The following is a 14898-nucleotide window of genomic DNA, read 5'->3' as shown; positions in this document are numbered from 1 at the left end:
AGGGCTTGCATTATGGTGCACTATCTGTCAAGTAGACGGAAAACATGCCACGTATAACTGTCACTTGCTACAGAAGTATTTACAAGCACTACAACAGCTGTTCTACAACTTTTGTAGGTCAGTAGGACATGATGAGCGTACTTGCAGGAGCTATGAATTGATGATGGATATAACTCCCACCTATAGAGTTCAGGCCGAAATGCATCCCCTTGACCAGAATGCAGGGATGGCGCAGACAGGATTTCAGGGGTGCGGACGAGGCCAAGAAGGAGAAGGACCTAGTAGAGGTCGAGGATAGTTGATTTGCTACAATTGCGGAGGACCAGGACACTATGCCTGCGATTGAACTAATCCAATGTGTCCGTCATGCAACTATTGCACATTGTTTGATCATGAAACGGAAGATTGTCCTACGCTGATAACTAGGATACGTGACAAAGGGGCGCTACCACCTCCGTCGACTCAGAATCTGCAGATGATGAGATTTGAGCCACCCGAGGAAGATCCAAACATAAATATAGTACTCAGAAGTGGAATCGCAATGGGAGATGACAAGGGGAAACAACCAAAAGACAATACATGGGTTCGCAAAGCCCCGGTGAAAGAGGCTAAGTTCGATTTAGAGAGCGCTCATGAAACTTTCATGGAAGCTAAGAAGAGATTCGTTGAGGCCTCTACCTCAGGAAGAAAGGATAATCCTGAGCCAAAGATGGACTCCTTTATGCTCACAACTTTCCTAGAAACCTGTATGAAGTTACTACGTGACAATAAGGCTGTGAAAGGATTACAAGAACTCATCAACAGATGCGCTAGAACCGCGCCAGGTGAGCCATGCGCAATACGAAAGATTGGCAAGAATAAAATAAGGACGGGACGAGAGATGAGACTGACCACACAAATAAGAGAGTATGAAATGGATCAGGTCATTTTGGACCTAGGGTCAGATGTGAATGTCCTACCAAAGTAGACTTGGGAGTGAATGGGGAGACCTGCGCTGCAATGGTCTCCGATTCAGCTAAGGATGGCGAATCAGCAGAAAATCATCCCCATGGGGCGACTGCAGGGGGTGACTATGGATATTGAGGGAGCGAGCATGCTGGCAGATTTTGAAGTAATAGAGATAGTGGATGAAAACAATCCCTACCCTGCGCTCCTGGGAATTGACTGGGCTATTGATATGAATGGGGTAATCAATCTGAAGAAGCGAAAGATGATCTTTGAGAATAAATCACTGCGCGTAATAATACCCCTCGATCCTGTTGAAGGATCGCGCTATACTGAACCTGTCCATGATTATGAGAGTGATGACGACCTGGACTGTATCTATAAGATAACAACGCAAGACCAAGATTGGGTGAATCCCACCGTGGATGGATGGATTACGTGGGATCGCGAGAGTTCCTGCACTTCGGACTCCGACGAAGAAATAGAACGCTGGCAGAATCGATTACATGAAGTAACTACGCTGAATTGCAACATGATGACCCGGTCGCTGCATTGTGTGTCATCAGAGGTAAGAAATTTGCCTATTTATGATGGTCTAAATGAGGTAGATATATTTTTGGATGCATTTGAAAGGGAGGTACCAGAAAATCAGTGCTTCCAAGCCTTGGACTGGGCACTGCGTGCTACGCCCGCAAGATGGTGGGGTACACACAAGGGGAGCTTTGACAATTGGCGCGAATGTAGGAGGATGATGAGAACACGATTTGGGAAGCATAATATGTGACTGATAGAAAAGTACGATGGGTAGAATGATCCGCACGTGCATCTGGCACATTTTTCACGAAAGTGCCCAAATAATTCATCCAGTAAACTCAAAGCTTGTATAGATGTAGAAAAATTTCAAGATGATTGGTCTATAGTAGAATCAGAAGATGATGTTTTAGATGTATCTATTTTGACTGAAATATTAGATGCAAAAGAAGAAGAAGAATGTGTACAGAAGGTGAATATCTGTTTATCCTGTTTAGAAGAAGATTGTTCAGAAGAGTTTTCTGAAGAACTCCATTACAGTGAAGAAGAAAGTGATACTGAAGTCACTAGCGACACAACAGATGTTTCAGAAAATGAATCTGAAAGTTCTTGGTCAAAGCAGCCAGAACAAAAAGGTAAGCAATCTGCTTTACCTTTTCCAAAAGTAAATTCTTTTTGTCCTTTCCAGAAAAGAAAGAAGCATATAAAACAGATAAACCATTTGTTTCAAAAAAAGAAGTGATGACCCTTGATCAAGCTGCCTCGAAGTTTCCTTCTTTTATCTTGCCATCTATGAATAACCAGAACAAGGCTCATATCTTAAAAGAAGTAAACAAATATCCACGTGTTGAAGAAGATCTGTATGCTGCTAATACAAGTGGCTACATTCTAGATTTGGATAATTCTTCAAATCCCGGAGAATCAATCCGAATTTGGATAGGTGCTTTGTATCAGATGCAGAGTACAACTAAATTGGATAATGTATCCATCATGGTCCTAGCAGAAAAACACATGATTGGTATAGTCTATCACTGTGGATGGGACCATTTGAAGAGGAGAGAAGAGTCGTCATGGAAGCTGGACTATCTACATTAGAGTTATTGTTAAATACATAGTTCGTGCCAGAACCTGTTGATGAGAAAAAGCAATTGATAACAGATCTTAGTCGAATGGAATTAAAAGATTTGAAGTACTTTGATTAATTTAGTAAAGATTTCATGGCTAATGTTTTCAAAGCTAATCTCTCAAATGATGTGGCTCAAAAAAATTCTTTTTTGTCAAAATTACCAGGCAATCTAGGAGACCTCATTATGAAAGATCTATATGTTCAAAACAAAAGACTAGATCAAGTTTATTGGGTTGACCTTATTTTCAGAATTACAGAGAAAGTTAAATACTTATGCTGGCAAAAGAAGGTGCATGATATCACACCCAGCTCAGATGTCTGCAAAATTATGCTACCATGGACGCCATTCAAAAAGAAAATAAAAACAAAAAGTTATGGTAGATTTAAACCCAAGAGAGTCTCAAATCCAAGAAAGCCATTTAGAAAATATAAATTCTTGAAGAAAAGAACAAAACCAAGAAACAACAATTGTTGTTTCATTTGTAAAAAAGAGGTTTGGATTAACACTAATAGATATTCACTATCTTGAACCATTTCTAAGCCTTGTACTCCTATCAAAGCTTTCCAACAATCTTTTAAATGAATAACAGACAAACTAATGGCATAATCTGGATAGATAGTGCCATATTGACATCTCGAGGATAGATTTCCAAGTATTGTACCTATACGAGCATGTTCATAATTGTTATGTCTGGTATTGAAAATTCTGCTATGCATGGAGTATTAAGACCATGACGGAATAACGGGGCTAATCCAATTCTTATTCCCCCGAAATGCAAATAGGAGAATTTCTTTTCAGCAACACATTTTCATAATTTTTTAATTTCATCTTCAGAAAACAAATGGAGATGAACAATTTGTACAGATGGACTTGATATTTTTATCTTTAGTTCAACTTATTTTAGCCAAACTTTTTTGGATAGACTAAACAAAGATGGAACAGGATAAACTTCTTTAGAGCTCAAAACTGGCGGGTTCCAACTTTCTGGATCTTCAACCTTTTCATGTTCTACACTGTCAAATTCAAGGGATCTACATTCTACTTCAGATACAGATCATCTATCGATATTTGAGAATGATCTTAAGAAATTGGCCATGTTGAACTTTTACAATCTATTTCAGAGATTGACTGAAGCAGCTTTTATCTACATAGCACTTGTATTACAAATGCTTTTAGAAGGCTTCTTGGCTAACTTCAGACTCTGTCTACAGAATGTATCATGTCCAAGGAACAAGCTATGGCTCTGATACCAAATTAGGGGACCACATAACTAGAGGCTAAGCAAAGCAAGCACAACGCAACAATAGAAAGCCTTGGTATTAGAACTTACTTTTGATCAAATTCGAAGCCTATTAAACAACAAATCTGAAGCAGGTTACTTCTCCTCAACCGAACATGCGCGCGCAACTACAACCTCTCTCCATGGGTCTTCAACACCTTCGGCTTACAGTTCCAAGTTCTTTTGGATGATAGAAACTTTCCTCAGACAAGCGGCCCAGTAGGCTTCGATATTAATAAAAACAAGCAAAATGCATAAGGCTTATTACAACATGAGATCTCAGAGTTCTCAGTCAAGCGATGTCTTGAACATCTGATGATCTCTCTTTTTTTAGATCTTCCTATCTAAACTATTCTAAAAAATAAGAAATAATTGAGGGTCCTATTGGTATAATTATCGTCGATGGTGTCTACTCAACCTTTCTGGTACATATGTACAAAATATTCTACCAATGTCCTGTCAGACTTCTATCCGAATCATAGTCATTATCAAAATCAAATTCTTCTGAGGAATCATGTACTGGTCTGGACTTGTCAAGCATCTTTTGGTAGTGATTTTAAATCATATTAGAGTACTCTTCGTCCCAATTGATATCTGCTGGGTCCTGGGCATCCGGTTGTTTGTCCTGTAAAGTAGATTCTTTGGCTTTTCCTTTTCCTTTGGCATCTTCAGCTAAAATTATTGTCCTTCTTGATGGCTCTCCTTGTTCCGTATTCGTCTTTATTTGTTGGAGTCCCTGTTGCTAAGGTGTGTACCTAGCTAACTGTTTTCTCCACTTGGTAAGGAAAGACAAAGGACTGATCTCGATATCTAAGAAAGAATCTTTAGAGACATTCCTGATCATAGGTGACCTCTGTACTTCCAATTCGATGCCGTTTAGAAGTTCCCATTTGAAAATTTGAAACGTATTAGTGGAACTTTCAATTGCATGATGAACCAATTCTTTGCAATTATCACTCATAAAACCTTTGTTTTGCCAGCGTAATTCAAAAATCATAGATGTACAGATTCTATTTGAAATATCAGACTAATAATATGGATCACATTATTATTCCAATTGCTTGAAATAACACTAATAGTTACTAAGGCTTTTTGATTAATTATAAATCTTAATGCCTTTGATTCCCCTTGTAGATCATCCATTTTTTGTAGAATCTGTATCTTTTCTGTTAATCTCAGATTTCCAAATTCATTAAACCATCCAGCATGTTGCTTAATCATTTCTTCATTATTGCTGGTCTGAATTTCTCCGATCTGCTCATGACTAAAAACTTGTGCAAAAGGATTAGGCGTGATACTTTCCCTTAGTCTGAGACTATGATAATCCCATGGAGATGAAAAAGTTCTGAGATATTGCAAAGTTCGTTGAATGCACTGAGATATCCTTGTGGTTGGCCTTTTCCTGCAGAAACCATCTTTTATCTCCCAGTCAGCAAACCCTTCAAATATTTCATATTGTGGAAAGGTGTCATTTGGTGCATAGTTCTCATCAAACCTCTGAAGAAAAGATGCTTCTAATTCTTCAAAAATATCTGGGATTTTTAGAGAAATAATGTATTTCTCTAATTCAGGCTTAAAAGGAATGGCTTCAAGATCTAAATTTTTTGCTCTTGTGAAAATGATTCTTGGATTGCCATGCTTGGCATTTTCTGATCCATTTGTTTCTTCTCAGTCTCATTCCCACTACTTTCTTGATTTCTTCTGCAAGATGGCTTGCATGTCCTTCAAGCAATCTGAATCTATCAACAAATGTATAAAAATTGTCGTCCTGTGGTCCTTTTCCTGGAATGGTAAAACACAAACCTGGACAAGTAATGAGTGCTTTATTCATATCCCTAGTTAATGAATCTATCAAATAATTTGAATTACCTGGGATCCATTCGACTTCAAAATCAAACGGTTGGAACCAAATCTGCTATGTAAGAATTCTTCCTTTTACAATTTGTCTTGATATCTTGGCAGATAATAAATATTTGAAATTCTTGGAGTCTGTTCTTATTAAGAATTTCACAGGTGTAAGGTATAACTCAAACCTTTGTATCCCATTGAATATAGCCAGTGTTTCTTTTTCTGCTATGAAGTAATTCTTATGGCTAGGTGAGAATTCACCTGATGCATAAGCACAAAGTCTTTCTTCACCTTTCTCCCTTCGTTCAAAAAGAACGGTTGCCCAAAAATCTAGAGAAGCATCAGTTTGAAGTATACACAAACCATCACCTGGTGGTTGGAGTTTTGGAAATTGCTGACATTTTGCTTTCAACTGTTTCACTGTTGTTGTTGCTTCTGATGACCATCCTTCTTTTAGATGTTTTCTGATTGGAGCTGTTTTCTTTGTCAATCTTGTGATGTACTTGTGAATGTAATTCAGGACTCCTAAGAACCTCTGAATTGTTTTTGTATCTTTCAATTCATCTGGAAATTGGGTTAATTTATTCAACACATGTGCTTGCATCTGAATTGCACCATTGACTACATGAATTCCTAGAAAATCTATACTGTCTTGAAATAAAGACATTTTTCTTTCTGATAAAACTATGCCATGTTGCTGAACTTCTTTTAGAAAAATATCTAAATGCTCTAGATGGGTTTTTACATCTAGACTATGAATAAGAATGTCATCAATATATGTTACAATGAAATCATACTTGGCAAAAATGAAATCCATTCTTCGCTGAAAGAATGCAGGGGCATTTTTCAAACCAAATGGAACAACTTTCCATTGGTAGAATCTGGCAGGACAAATAAAAGCAGTTTTATGCCGGTCCTCTTTCTGTATTTGAATCTGATAGTATCCAGACTTCATATCAAATTTGCTGAATACTTTGTTGTGCTGTATTTTCTGCATTATGGTCTCTGGTCTAGGAAAAGGATAATTAAAACTCTGAGTAATTGCATTCAGAGGTTTGTAATTTATCACCATTCTTGGTTTACCTCTGACTATCTCAGAATGATTTCGTACCAGAAATGCTAAACAAGAATAATGAGACTCACTTGGCTCGATGAGCTGCATTTCTAACAATTCTTTAATTTGTCTCTTTATTTCTTGCTTGTCTGAAGGAGTGCAAGGAATCAGTTTCCCTTTGACTCCATTATCATGCAAGGTCACAATCTCTTGCATTGGACTTTCTACTACCCAAAACTGTTGTGGATTCTCTAAACAGCTTTTAAGAAGTCTGTCATGGATAGCAGTTTGTTCTGTAGACCAGTTGGGATCTATACATGCCTTTTGTCTTGATTTAGATTCTGCTCTGGATTCATATATTTGCAGGACTTCCTGCCAATCATCAGAATCTTTTAAAGGTCTTCTGGATCCTACTCTTTTTTGGCTATTTTCACGTCTTGCTTCTGAATTTGCAATGAAAAATCTAGGCACAACAATAGCCTTTTTCTTCAAATTTATAATTAACTTATCTTGGTTGATTGTTACTGGAAGCACAGAATTTAAAAATGGCATTCCCAACATTAAACTAGCTGATGGATCAAAATGTTGTATTGCAGAAATCTTGACTATACTCCCTCCAACTTTTAATGAAATATTGTCGACATAATGAGTTAAACTCACAGATCCTCCTATTGTTTCAGAAACCAGGATATTTTGTAACGGCTTCCATAGAGATTTAAACAAAGATGGCCTAGCCAAATTGTTTGACCCACCGGTGTTTATGAATGCATCAACAGATATCCATTCATTTTTTACTTGAACTTGAACCGGGATATAAATAAGGTTATTAGTCTTGACTATCTTTTTTAATAGAGTATTTTCTTCTACTCTATTGATCTTTGGTTTTGGAAGACTGGTCGAGGCTGTAGTTCTTTTCTGGAAAGGACAGAAAGAATTTACTTCTGGAAAAGGTAAATCAAATTGCTTACCTTTTTTTTTTGGTTGCTCTGACCGGGAACTTTCAGATTCATTTTCTAAAACATCTGTTGTGTCGCTAGTGACTTCAGTATCACTTTCTTCTTCACTGTAATGGAGTTCTTCATAAAACTCTTTTGAACAATCTTCTTCTGAACAGGATAAATAGATATTCATCTTCTGTACACATTCTTCTTCTTCTATTGCATATGATATTTCAGTCAAACTATATATATATCTATATATATATATATGAAACATCATCTTCTGATTCTACTATAGACCAATCATCTTGAAATTCTTCTACATCTATACAAGCTTTGAGTTTACTGGATGAATTATTTGGGCACTTTCGTGCAAAATGTCCCTCTTTTTTACAAATGAAACAACAATTGTTGTTTTTTGGTTTTGTTCTTTTCTTCAAGAATTTATATTTTCTAAATGGATTTCTTGGATTTGAGACTCTCTTGGGTTTAAATCTACCATACCTTTTTGTTTTTATTTTCTTTTTGAACAGCGTCCATGGTAGCATAATTTTGCAGACATCTGAACTGGGTGTGATGTCATGTGCCTTCTTTTGCCAGCATAAGTATTTAACTTTCTATGTAATTCTGAAAAGAAGGTCAACCCAATAAACTTGATCTAGTCTTTTGTTATGAACATCTAGATCTTTCATAATGAGGTCTCCTAGATTGCCTGGTAATTTTGACAAAAAAGAAATTTTTTGAGCCACATCATTTGAGAGATTAGCTTTGAAAACCTCAACCATGAAATATTTACTAAATTGATCAAATTACTTCAAATCTTTTAATTCCATTCGACTAAGATCTATTATCAATTGCTTTTACTCATCAACAGGTTCTGGCACGAACTGTCTTTGACAATAACTCTAGTGTAGACAGTTCGGCTTCCATGACGGCTCTTCGCTCCTCTTCAGATGGTCCCATCCACCAGTCATAGACTATACTAGTCATGCATTTTTCTGCTAGGACCATGATGGATACATTATCCAATTTTGTTGTAATCTGCATCTGATACAGAGCACCTATCCAAATTCGGATTGATTCTCCGGGATTTGAAGAATTATCCAAATCTAGAATGTAGCCACTTGTATTAGCAGCATACAGATCTTCTTCAACACGTGGATATTTGTTTACTTTTTTTAAGATATGAGCCTTGTTCTGGTTATTTATAGATGGCAAGATAAAAGAAGGAAACTTGGAGGCAGCTTGATCAAGGGTCATCACTTCTTTTTTTGAAACAAATGGTTTATCTGTTTTATATGCTTCTTTCTTTTCACTGGTTATCTTTCCAGTGTTCTTTGAAGTGGACTCTTTTGCACTAGTCGCAGTTACTGCTTCTTCTGATTCTTCTTCTTCCTGATCCCAATAATTGGGTGCACTCATATCTATTTGAAATCTTGGGATTTCTTTGGCCTTTTTCTTTTGTCGCCTTCTTCTTCTTCCTTTTCTGACTTTTCTGATTGTTGCTCATCATAGAGCAGTTTCAGATTGGCATTTATCAATTCAACTTGTTTGCCTAAATCATCTAGAACATCTTCAGCGTGTGAACACCAAGTAGTTAGATAATTTCCTATCTGGTATACTTGGTCCATATCATTTGGATTTTGTGAATTTTGTTCTAGCAAAGGAGCGCAGTCAGCTCTGGTTGTTGGTTGTCTAGTATTAGATGAAGAAGTACTGAACTTTGTTTTGGGTGGCCATTTTCCTCCTTTTACAAATCTACGATTTGCAAACTGGAATTCTTCTACGGGTGGTGTATGACTAACATATGTACGATACATCTTATTTACAGCAAAGAAAGGTTTTTCTTCTGGTATGTACAATTGATTGGAAGACAACGGTATATTAGTGGAAGAACTGGCTTCAGTTATTGAAGGAATATGACGATAGAAAGATTTTCTACCACTAACAGGGGGTTGTTCATTTTCTTGAACGGCTGGTAAAACATGTTTCTCTGACATGACTATGGGCCGGGGTACTTTTGGTCGATCTGGAATAATTCTCACACAACCATCTGATACAGACATTCTCTTAATATTTCTTTTTGAATTGTCTACAGATGCTAGAGATTTATATTGAATATACTAGTCATTGGGTAAAGCTTCTTTATCATAATGAACACCTTCAACTTGAGCGTTGCTCACCCCTACAGTAACACAATCTTTCAGAACTGGCTGTCTTAACTTAGGATGCACTGTATTTGTAAACTGAAAAGAGGTTTGGATTAACACTGATAGATATTCACTATCTTGAACCATTTCCAAGCCTTGTACTCCTATCAAAGCTTTCCAACAATCTTTTAAATGAATATCAGACAAACTAATGGCATAATCTGGATAGATAGTGCCATATTGACATCCCAAGGATATATTTCCAAGTATTGTACCTATACGAGCATGTTCATAATTGTTATGTCTGGTATTGAAAATTTCTGCTATGCATGGAGTATTAAGACCATGACGGAATAATGGGGCTAATCCAATTCTTATTCCCCCGAAATGAAAATAGGAGAATTGCTTTTCAGCAACATATTTTCGGAATTTTTTAATTTCATCTTCAGAAAACAAATTGAGACCAACAATTTGTACAGATGGACCTGATATTTTTATCTTTAGTTCAACTTCTTTTAGCCAAACTTTTTTAGATAGACTAAACAAATATGGAACAGGATAAACTTATTTAGAGCTCAAAACTGGCAGGTTCCAACTTTCTCGATCTTCAACCTTTTCATGTTCTACATTGTCCGATTCAAGGGATCTACATTCTACTTCAGATACAGATCGTCTATCGATATTTGAGAATGATCTTAAGAAATTGGCCATGTTGAACTTTTACAATCTATTTCAGATATTGATTGAAGCAGCTTTTATCTACACAGCACTTGTATTACAAATGATTTTTGAAGGTTTCCTGGATAACTTCAAACTCTGTCTATAGAATGTATCGTGTCCAAGGAATGAGCTATGGCTCTGATACCAAATTAGGGGACCACTTAACTGGAGGCTAAGCAAAGCAAGCACAACGCAACAATAGAAAGCCTTGGTATTAGAACTTACTTTTGATCAAATTCAAAGACTATTAAACAACAAATCTGAAGCGGGTTACTTATGGAGAAAAGCCCCAACCTGAGTGGGTGCACCGGTTCTGTCATACCCTGGATGTTATCCCAATGAATTGGTATATAGAAATAGAGCTCCGCCATGGGACAGGAAAATGGGATATCCTACGCAAAGGATTCATGATGACATTCAATTTTGAGGACGGGTTTGACAGTATTGATGAAGCGCTACAAGAGGTGAAAGCAGCCATCTTTAGGATGCCGCAGGATACTTTAGACTTGATTCAGCTTGAATGGGCTACTTAGCTGAGTCGCATGCTCAATTTTTTTAATGTAACTGCTGAAGCAAAGGACGAGGATTCGTGGAATATTAACATTCTAGGAACAGAAGGCCATCGCGAGGTTCCAGGACCACAGATTGAGAACCCTGATATAACCGTGTCAGTGAAAACAAAACAAGTGAATATTGGTATGGAGGCAAAACCCAAATTCGCGAATATTGGAGACTACTGGGACGATGCGACGGTGGATAAGGTCGCTAAATTGCTTCATGAATACTAGGACTTATTTCCTACCAAGTTTATGGATTTGAAAGGAATAATCAGTGACCTAGGAGTGATGAAGATCACGTTAAAACTCGACGCGAAGCTAGTTAAGCAGAGGCCTTACCGCCTCAATTCGAAATACAAGGAGAAGGTCTGCTTAGAGCTAGACAAGATGTTAGTGGCAGGCATCATTGAGCCTGTGGAAGAATCCAATTGGGTAAGCCTAATGGTGGTGCAAGAGAAGAAGTAGAAGGATGAGATAAGGATATGCGTGGATCTCAGAAAACTGAATGATGCTTGTGTGCATGATCCTTTCCTGACTCCGTTCATGGATGAAGTGTTGGACAATGTAGGTGTCCAGGAAGCATATTCCTTCACTGATGGGTTCTCTAGGTACCACCAAATCAAAATCGCGCTAGAGGATAAGAGCAAGACAACCTTCGTGACTTAGTGGGGTTGTTTTCAATACACTGTAATGCCGTTTGGGTTGAAGAATGCGCCTGCAATATTTTCGCGCGTAGTTGTTGCAACATTCAAGGAATTTATTCATAAGTTCCTGGAGGTATATTTTGATGAATGAACTGTATTTTGGCTGGTTAAGTGCCACGTAGCAAGCTTGCGCTTGATGCTGGATACCTGTCGAAGATACTAGATCGTGTTGAATCTCAAGAAGTGTCTATTTTGCGTTCCTTTTGGGAACCTATTGGGGCATGTGGTTTGTAGACAACGACTGATGTTAGACCCCGCGAAGATCACGGTGATACTGAACTTGGAAGCGCCGAGGAGTGTGAAACAACTGCGTGCTACTCTACGACATATGGGATATTACAAAAAGTTTATTAAAAGGTATGCCTAGATCACTGTGTTGATGGAAAAATTGTTGAAGAAGGATGTCACGTTCTGCTGGAACGGTGACTATAAGAAAAGCTTGGATATATTAAAAGAAAAGATGGTTACTGCGTCGATTTTAGTCTTCCCGGACTGGAAGAAATAGTTTCATGTACATGTCAACGCATCATGTATAGCACTGGGGGCAGTACTCACACAAGATGGCGAAGAAGGCTTGGACCATCCTATCGCATTCGCAAGCCACAGATTATCCAAAGTAGAGAAGAACTATTCTACCACTAAATGTGAAGGGTTAGTTATGGTGTATTCGCTCCAGAAGTACCAACACTACTTGCTAGGAGGCCATTTTAAGATGTATATGGATCACTCCGTGCTAAAATACCTGGTTAATAAGACTGTGTTGGGGGGGCGAATCTGCAGATGGCTCCTATTGTTCTAAGAGTATGATTTTGAAGTTGTTATGAAGCCTGGACGATTGAACACGGGACCATACCATCTGTCGCGCATCGAAACAGGGGAGGAACCTACTAACTTGGAAGAAGGATTGCCTGACATGCAGCTATTTGCAGTGCATGTCATGGATGGTCATTTTGAGGATATAATACACTTCCTAACAACAGGAACTACACCGGAAGGATACTTTGTCTAGCAAAAGAAGGAATTAGTGGTGTGCGTGACAGATTTCTTTGTCATTGCTGGGCATCTATACAAGATGGGGACTAATGAGATATTGCGACGATATGTACCTGAGTTTGAATGAAGCAGCATCCTCGTGGACGCTCATGGGGGCGCCGCGAGAGGACATTATGCAGGGAGAGCAACCGCACAGAATATTCTACGCGCAGGGTTGTGGTGGCCAACCCTTCATCAAGATTCAAAAGCATATTGCAAGGTGTGTGATGTATGTCAAAGAACAGGTAGGCCATTGTGGAGGGATAAAATGCCTTTGAATCCACAAAGGACATTGCAAACCTTCAAGTGGTGGACAATAGATTTTGTAGGACCCATCCAACCACAAGGGAAGATGGGAGCAAGGTACATTATCACTGCGACGGAGTATTTGACTCATTGGGCAGAAGCGCAGCCAGTGAAGGATTGCATGGGCATGATGACTGCAAAGTTCCTATTTGAGCATGTACTAACACGATTTGGATGTCCAAGGATCTTGATGAGTGATTGTGGTATGCACTTCCTGAATGAGACGATCAACGCACTAATGGAGGAATTTCAGGTATATCACCAGAAGAGCACACCTTATCACCTACAGGCTAATGGGACAGTGGAGGCGCTCAACAAAGTGCTTTAAAATGTGCTGACCAAGGTTTGCAATGCTTAGTGAAGTGATTGGGACCTACTCATATTTGCAATATTGTGGCCTTATTGAATGACATGCAAGAAGTTGACGGGACAAACCCCTTTTAGGCTTGTCTATGGTGTGGAAGTCATAATGCCTATGGAATACATCGTGCCTAGTCTGCGCATAGCAGCGCTCACAAGTATGACGGATTGCGAAGCCCTAGAAGAGAGGCTCGCACAACTGGATGAGCTTGAAGAAGAAATATTTTTGGCTATATTTCACCAGCATGTCCAAAAGCAACGTGAAAAGGCATGGCATGATTGACACATCAAGCTGCACACATTTAAGGTAAATGATCTGGTTTTGTTGTATGATAGTAAGTTTGATAAATTTCCCAGAAAATTCAGGATGCACTGGTTAGGGCCTTATGTTATTAAGGAGATTACCGATGGAGGAGTGGTACAACTGGTCAAGTTAAATGGAGAACCCTTCCCAGGAAAGGTGAATGGAAGTCGCTTGAAGCCATACACCGGTGATCCGACCATGTGACTAAATGAAAGTAGCACAGTCTTAGCACTCCAGGCAGTTGAAAGGAGGCGCGGGACTATAAACTACACTGCCCGAGTTGGGGAGCTGCGCGATTGGAAGATGGTGTGAAGCAAGGACATGTCACTGGGTTCGCAATAGCGCGAAGGGAGTTGTGCTACCCAGGGAGAAATCACACAGGTCGGTTGGAAAGTGACCGTTAAAGTCACTATTCATGAAAAGATGGCAGAAGTGAGGCCAAATGGAGCAGGTGGCCGACATTTAAGACGAAATTTATGGCTTAGATCCTTGAAAATATGTCGCCAATCTGGAATTAATGAATCGATTTCAGGGGGAACGGTCGGACTTGAATTCAAATTTCCCTATAAATTACAAGTGGTTGTCCAGCAAGAAACACTTGGCATTTTGAGAATTGAGTTATTGCCCTCTCAGGTGCACATGAACTATGAATTCTTTCAAGACTTGATAGCAAGTCCAGCATTTGAACAATTGTCAAGAGAGACACAAGCAGTAGTAAAAATCATCTTGTCAACCCGTGTAGAAGCTATGATCACTAAAGAAGTGGCCACCAAAGAAAATGTGTAGGAAATTGATATGGGGACCGAAGTAGCTGCCCCAGAAGTAGCCGAAGTATTGGTGGAGGTCCCTAAATCCCCAAGAATGCCGAGACCGAAGCCAACCCCAACCAAGGAGACCATGAAAGATAAGAAGGGCAAGCAGTCTGCCATCTTGGTGTGCACGTCGCTGAGACGAAACTGAACAAAGAAAACTGCCCAGGAGAAAGGCAAGGCTATAAACCTAGAGGCAGAAGAGGAGGATATCGAAGACATCCCCATGGACGA

The sequence above is a fragment of the Pinus tabuliformis genome, chromosome Q (genome assembly GCF_031772625.1).
Source record: "Pinus tabuliformis cultivar Carrire ecotype Pingquan chromosome Q, CPIR1, whole genome shotgun sequence".
NCBI classification, from domain to species: Eukaryota; Viridiplantae; Streptophyta; class Pinopsida; order Pinales; family Pinaceae; genus Pinus; species Pinus tabuliformis.
Note: the sequence above shows the minus strand (reverse complement) of the source record.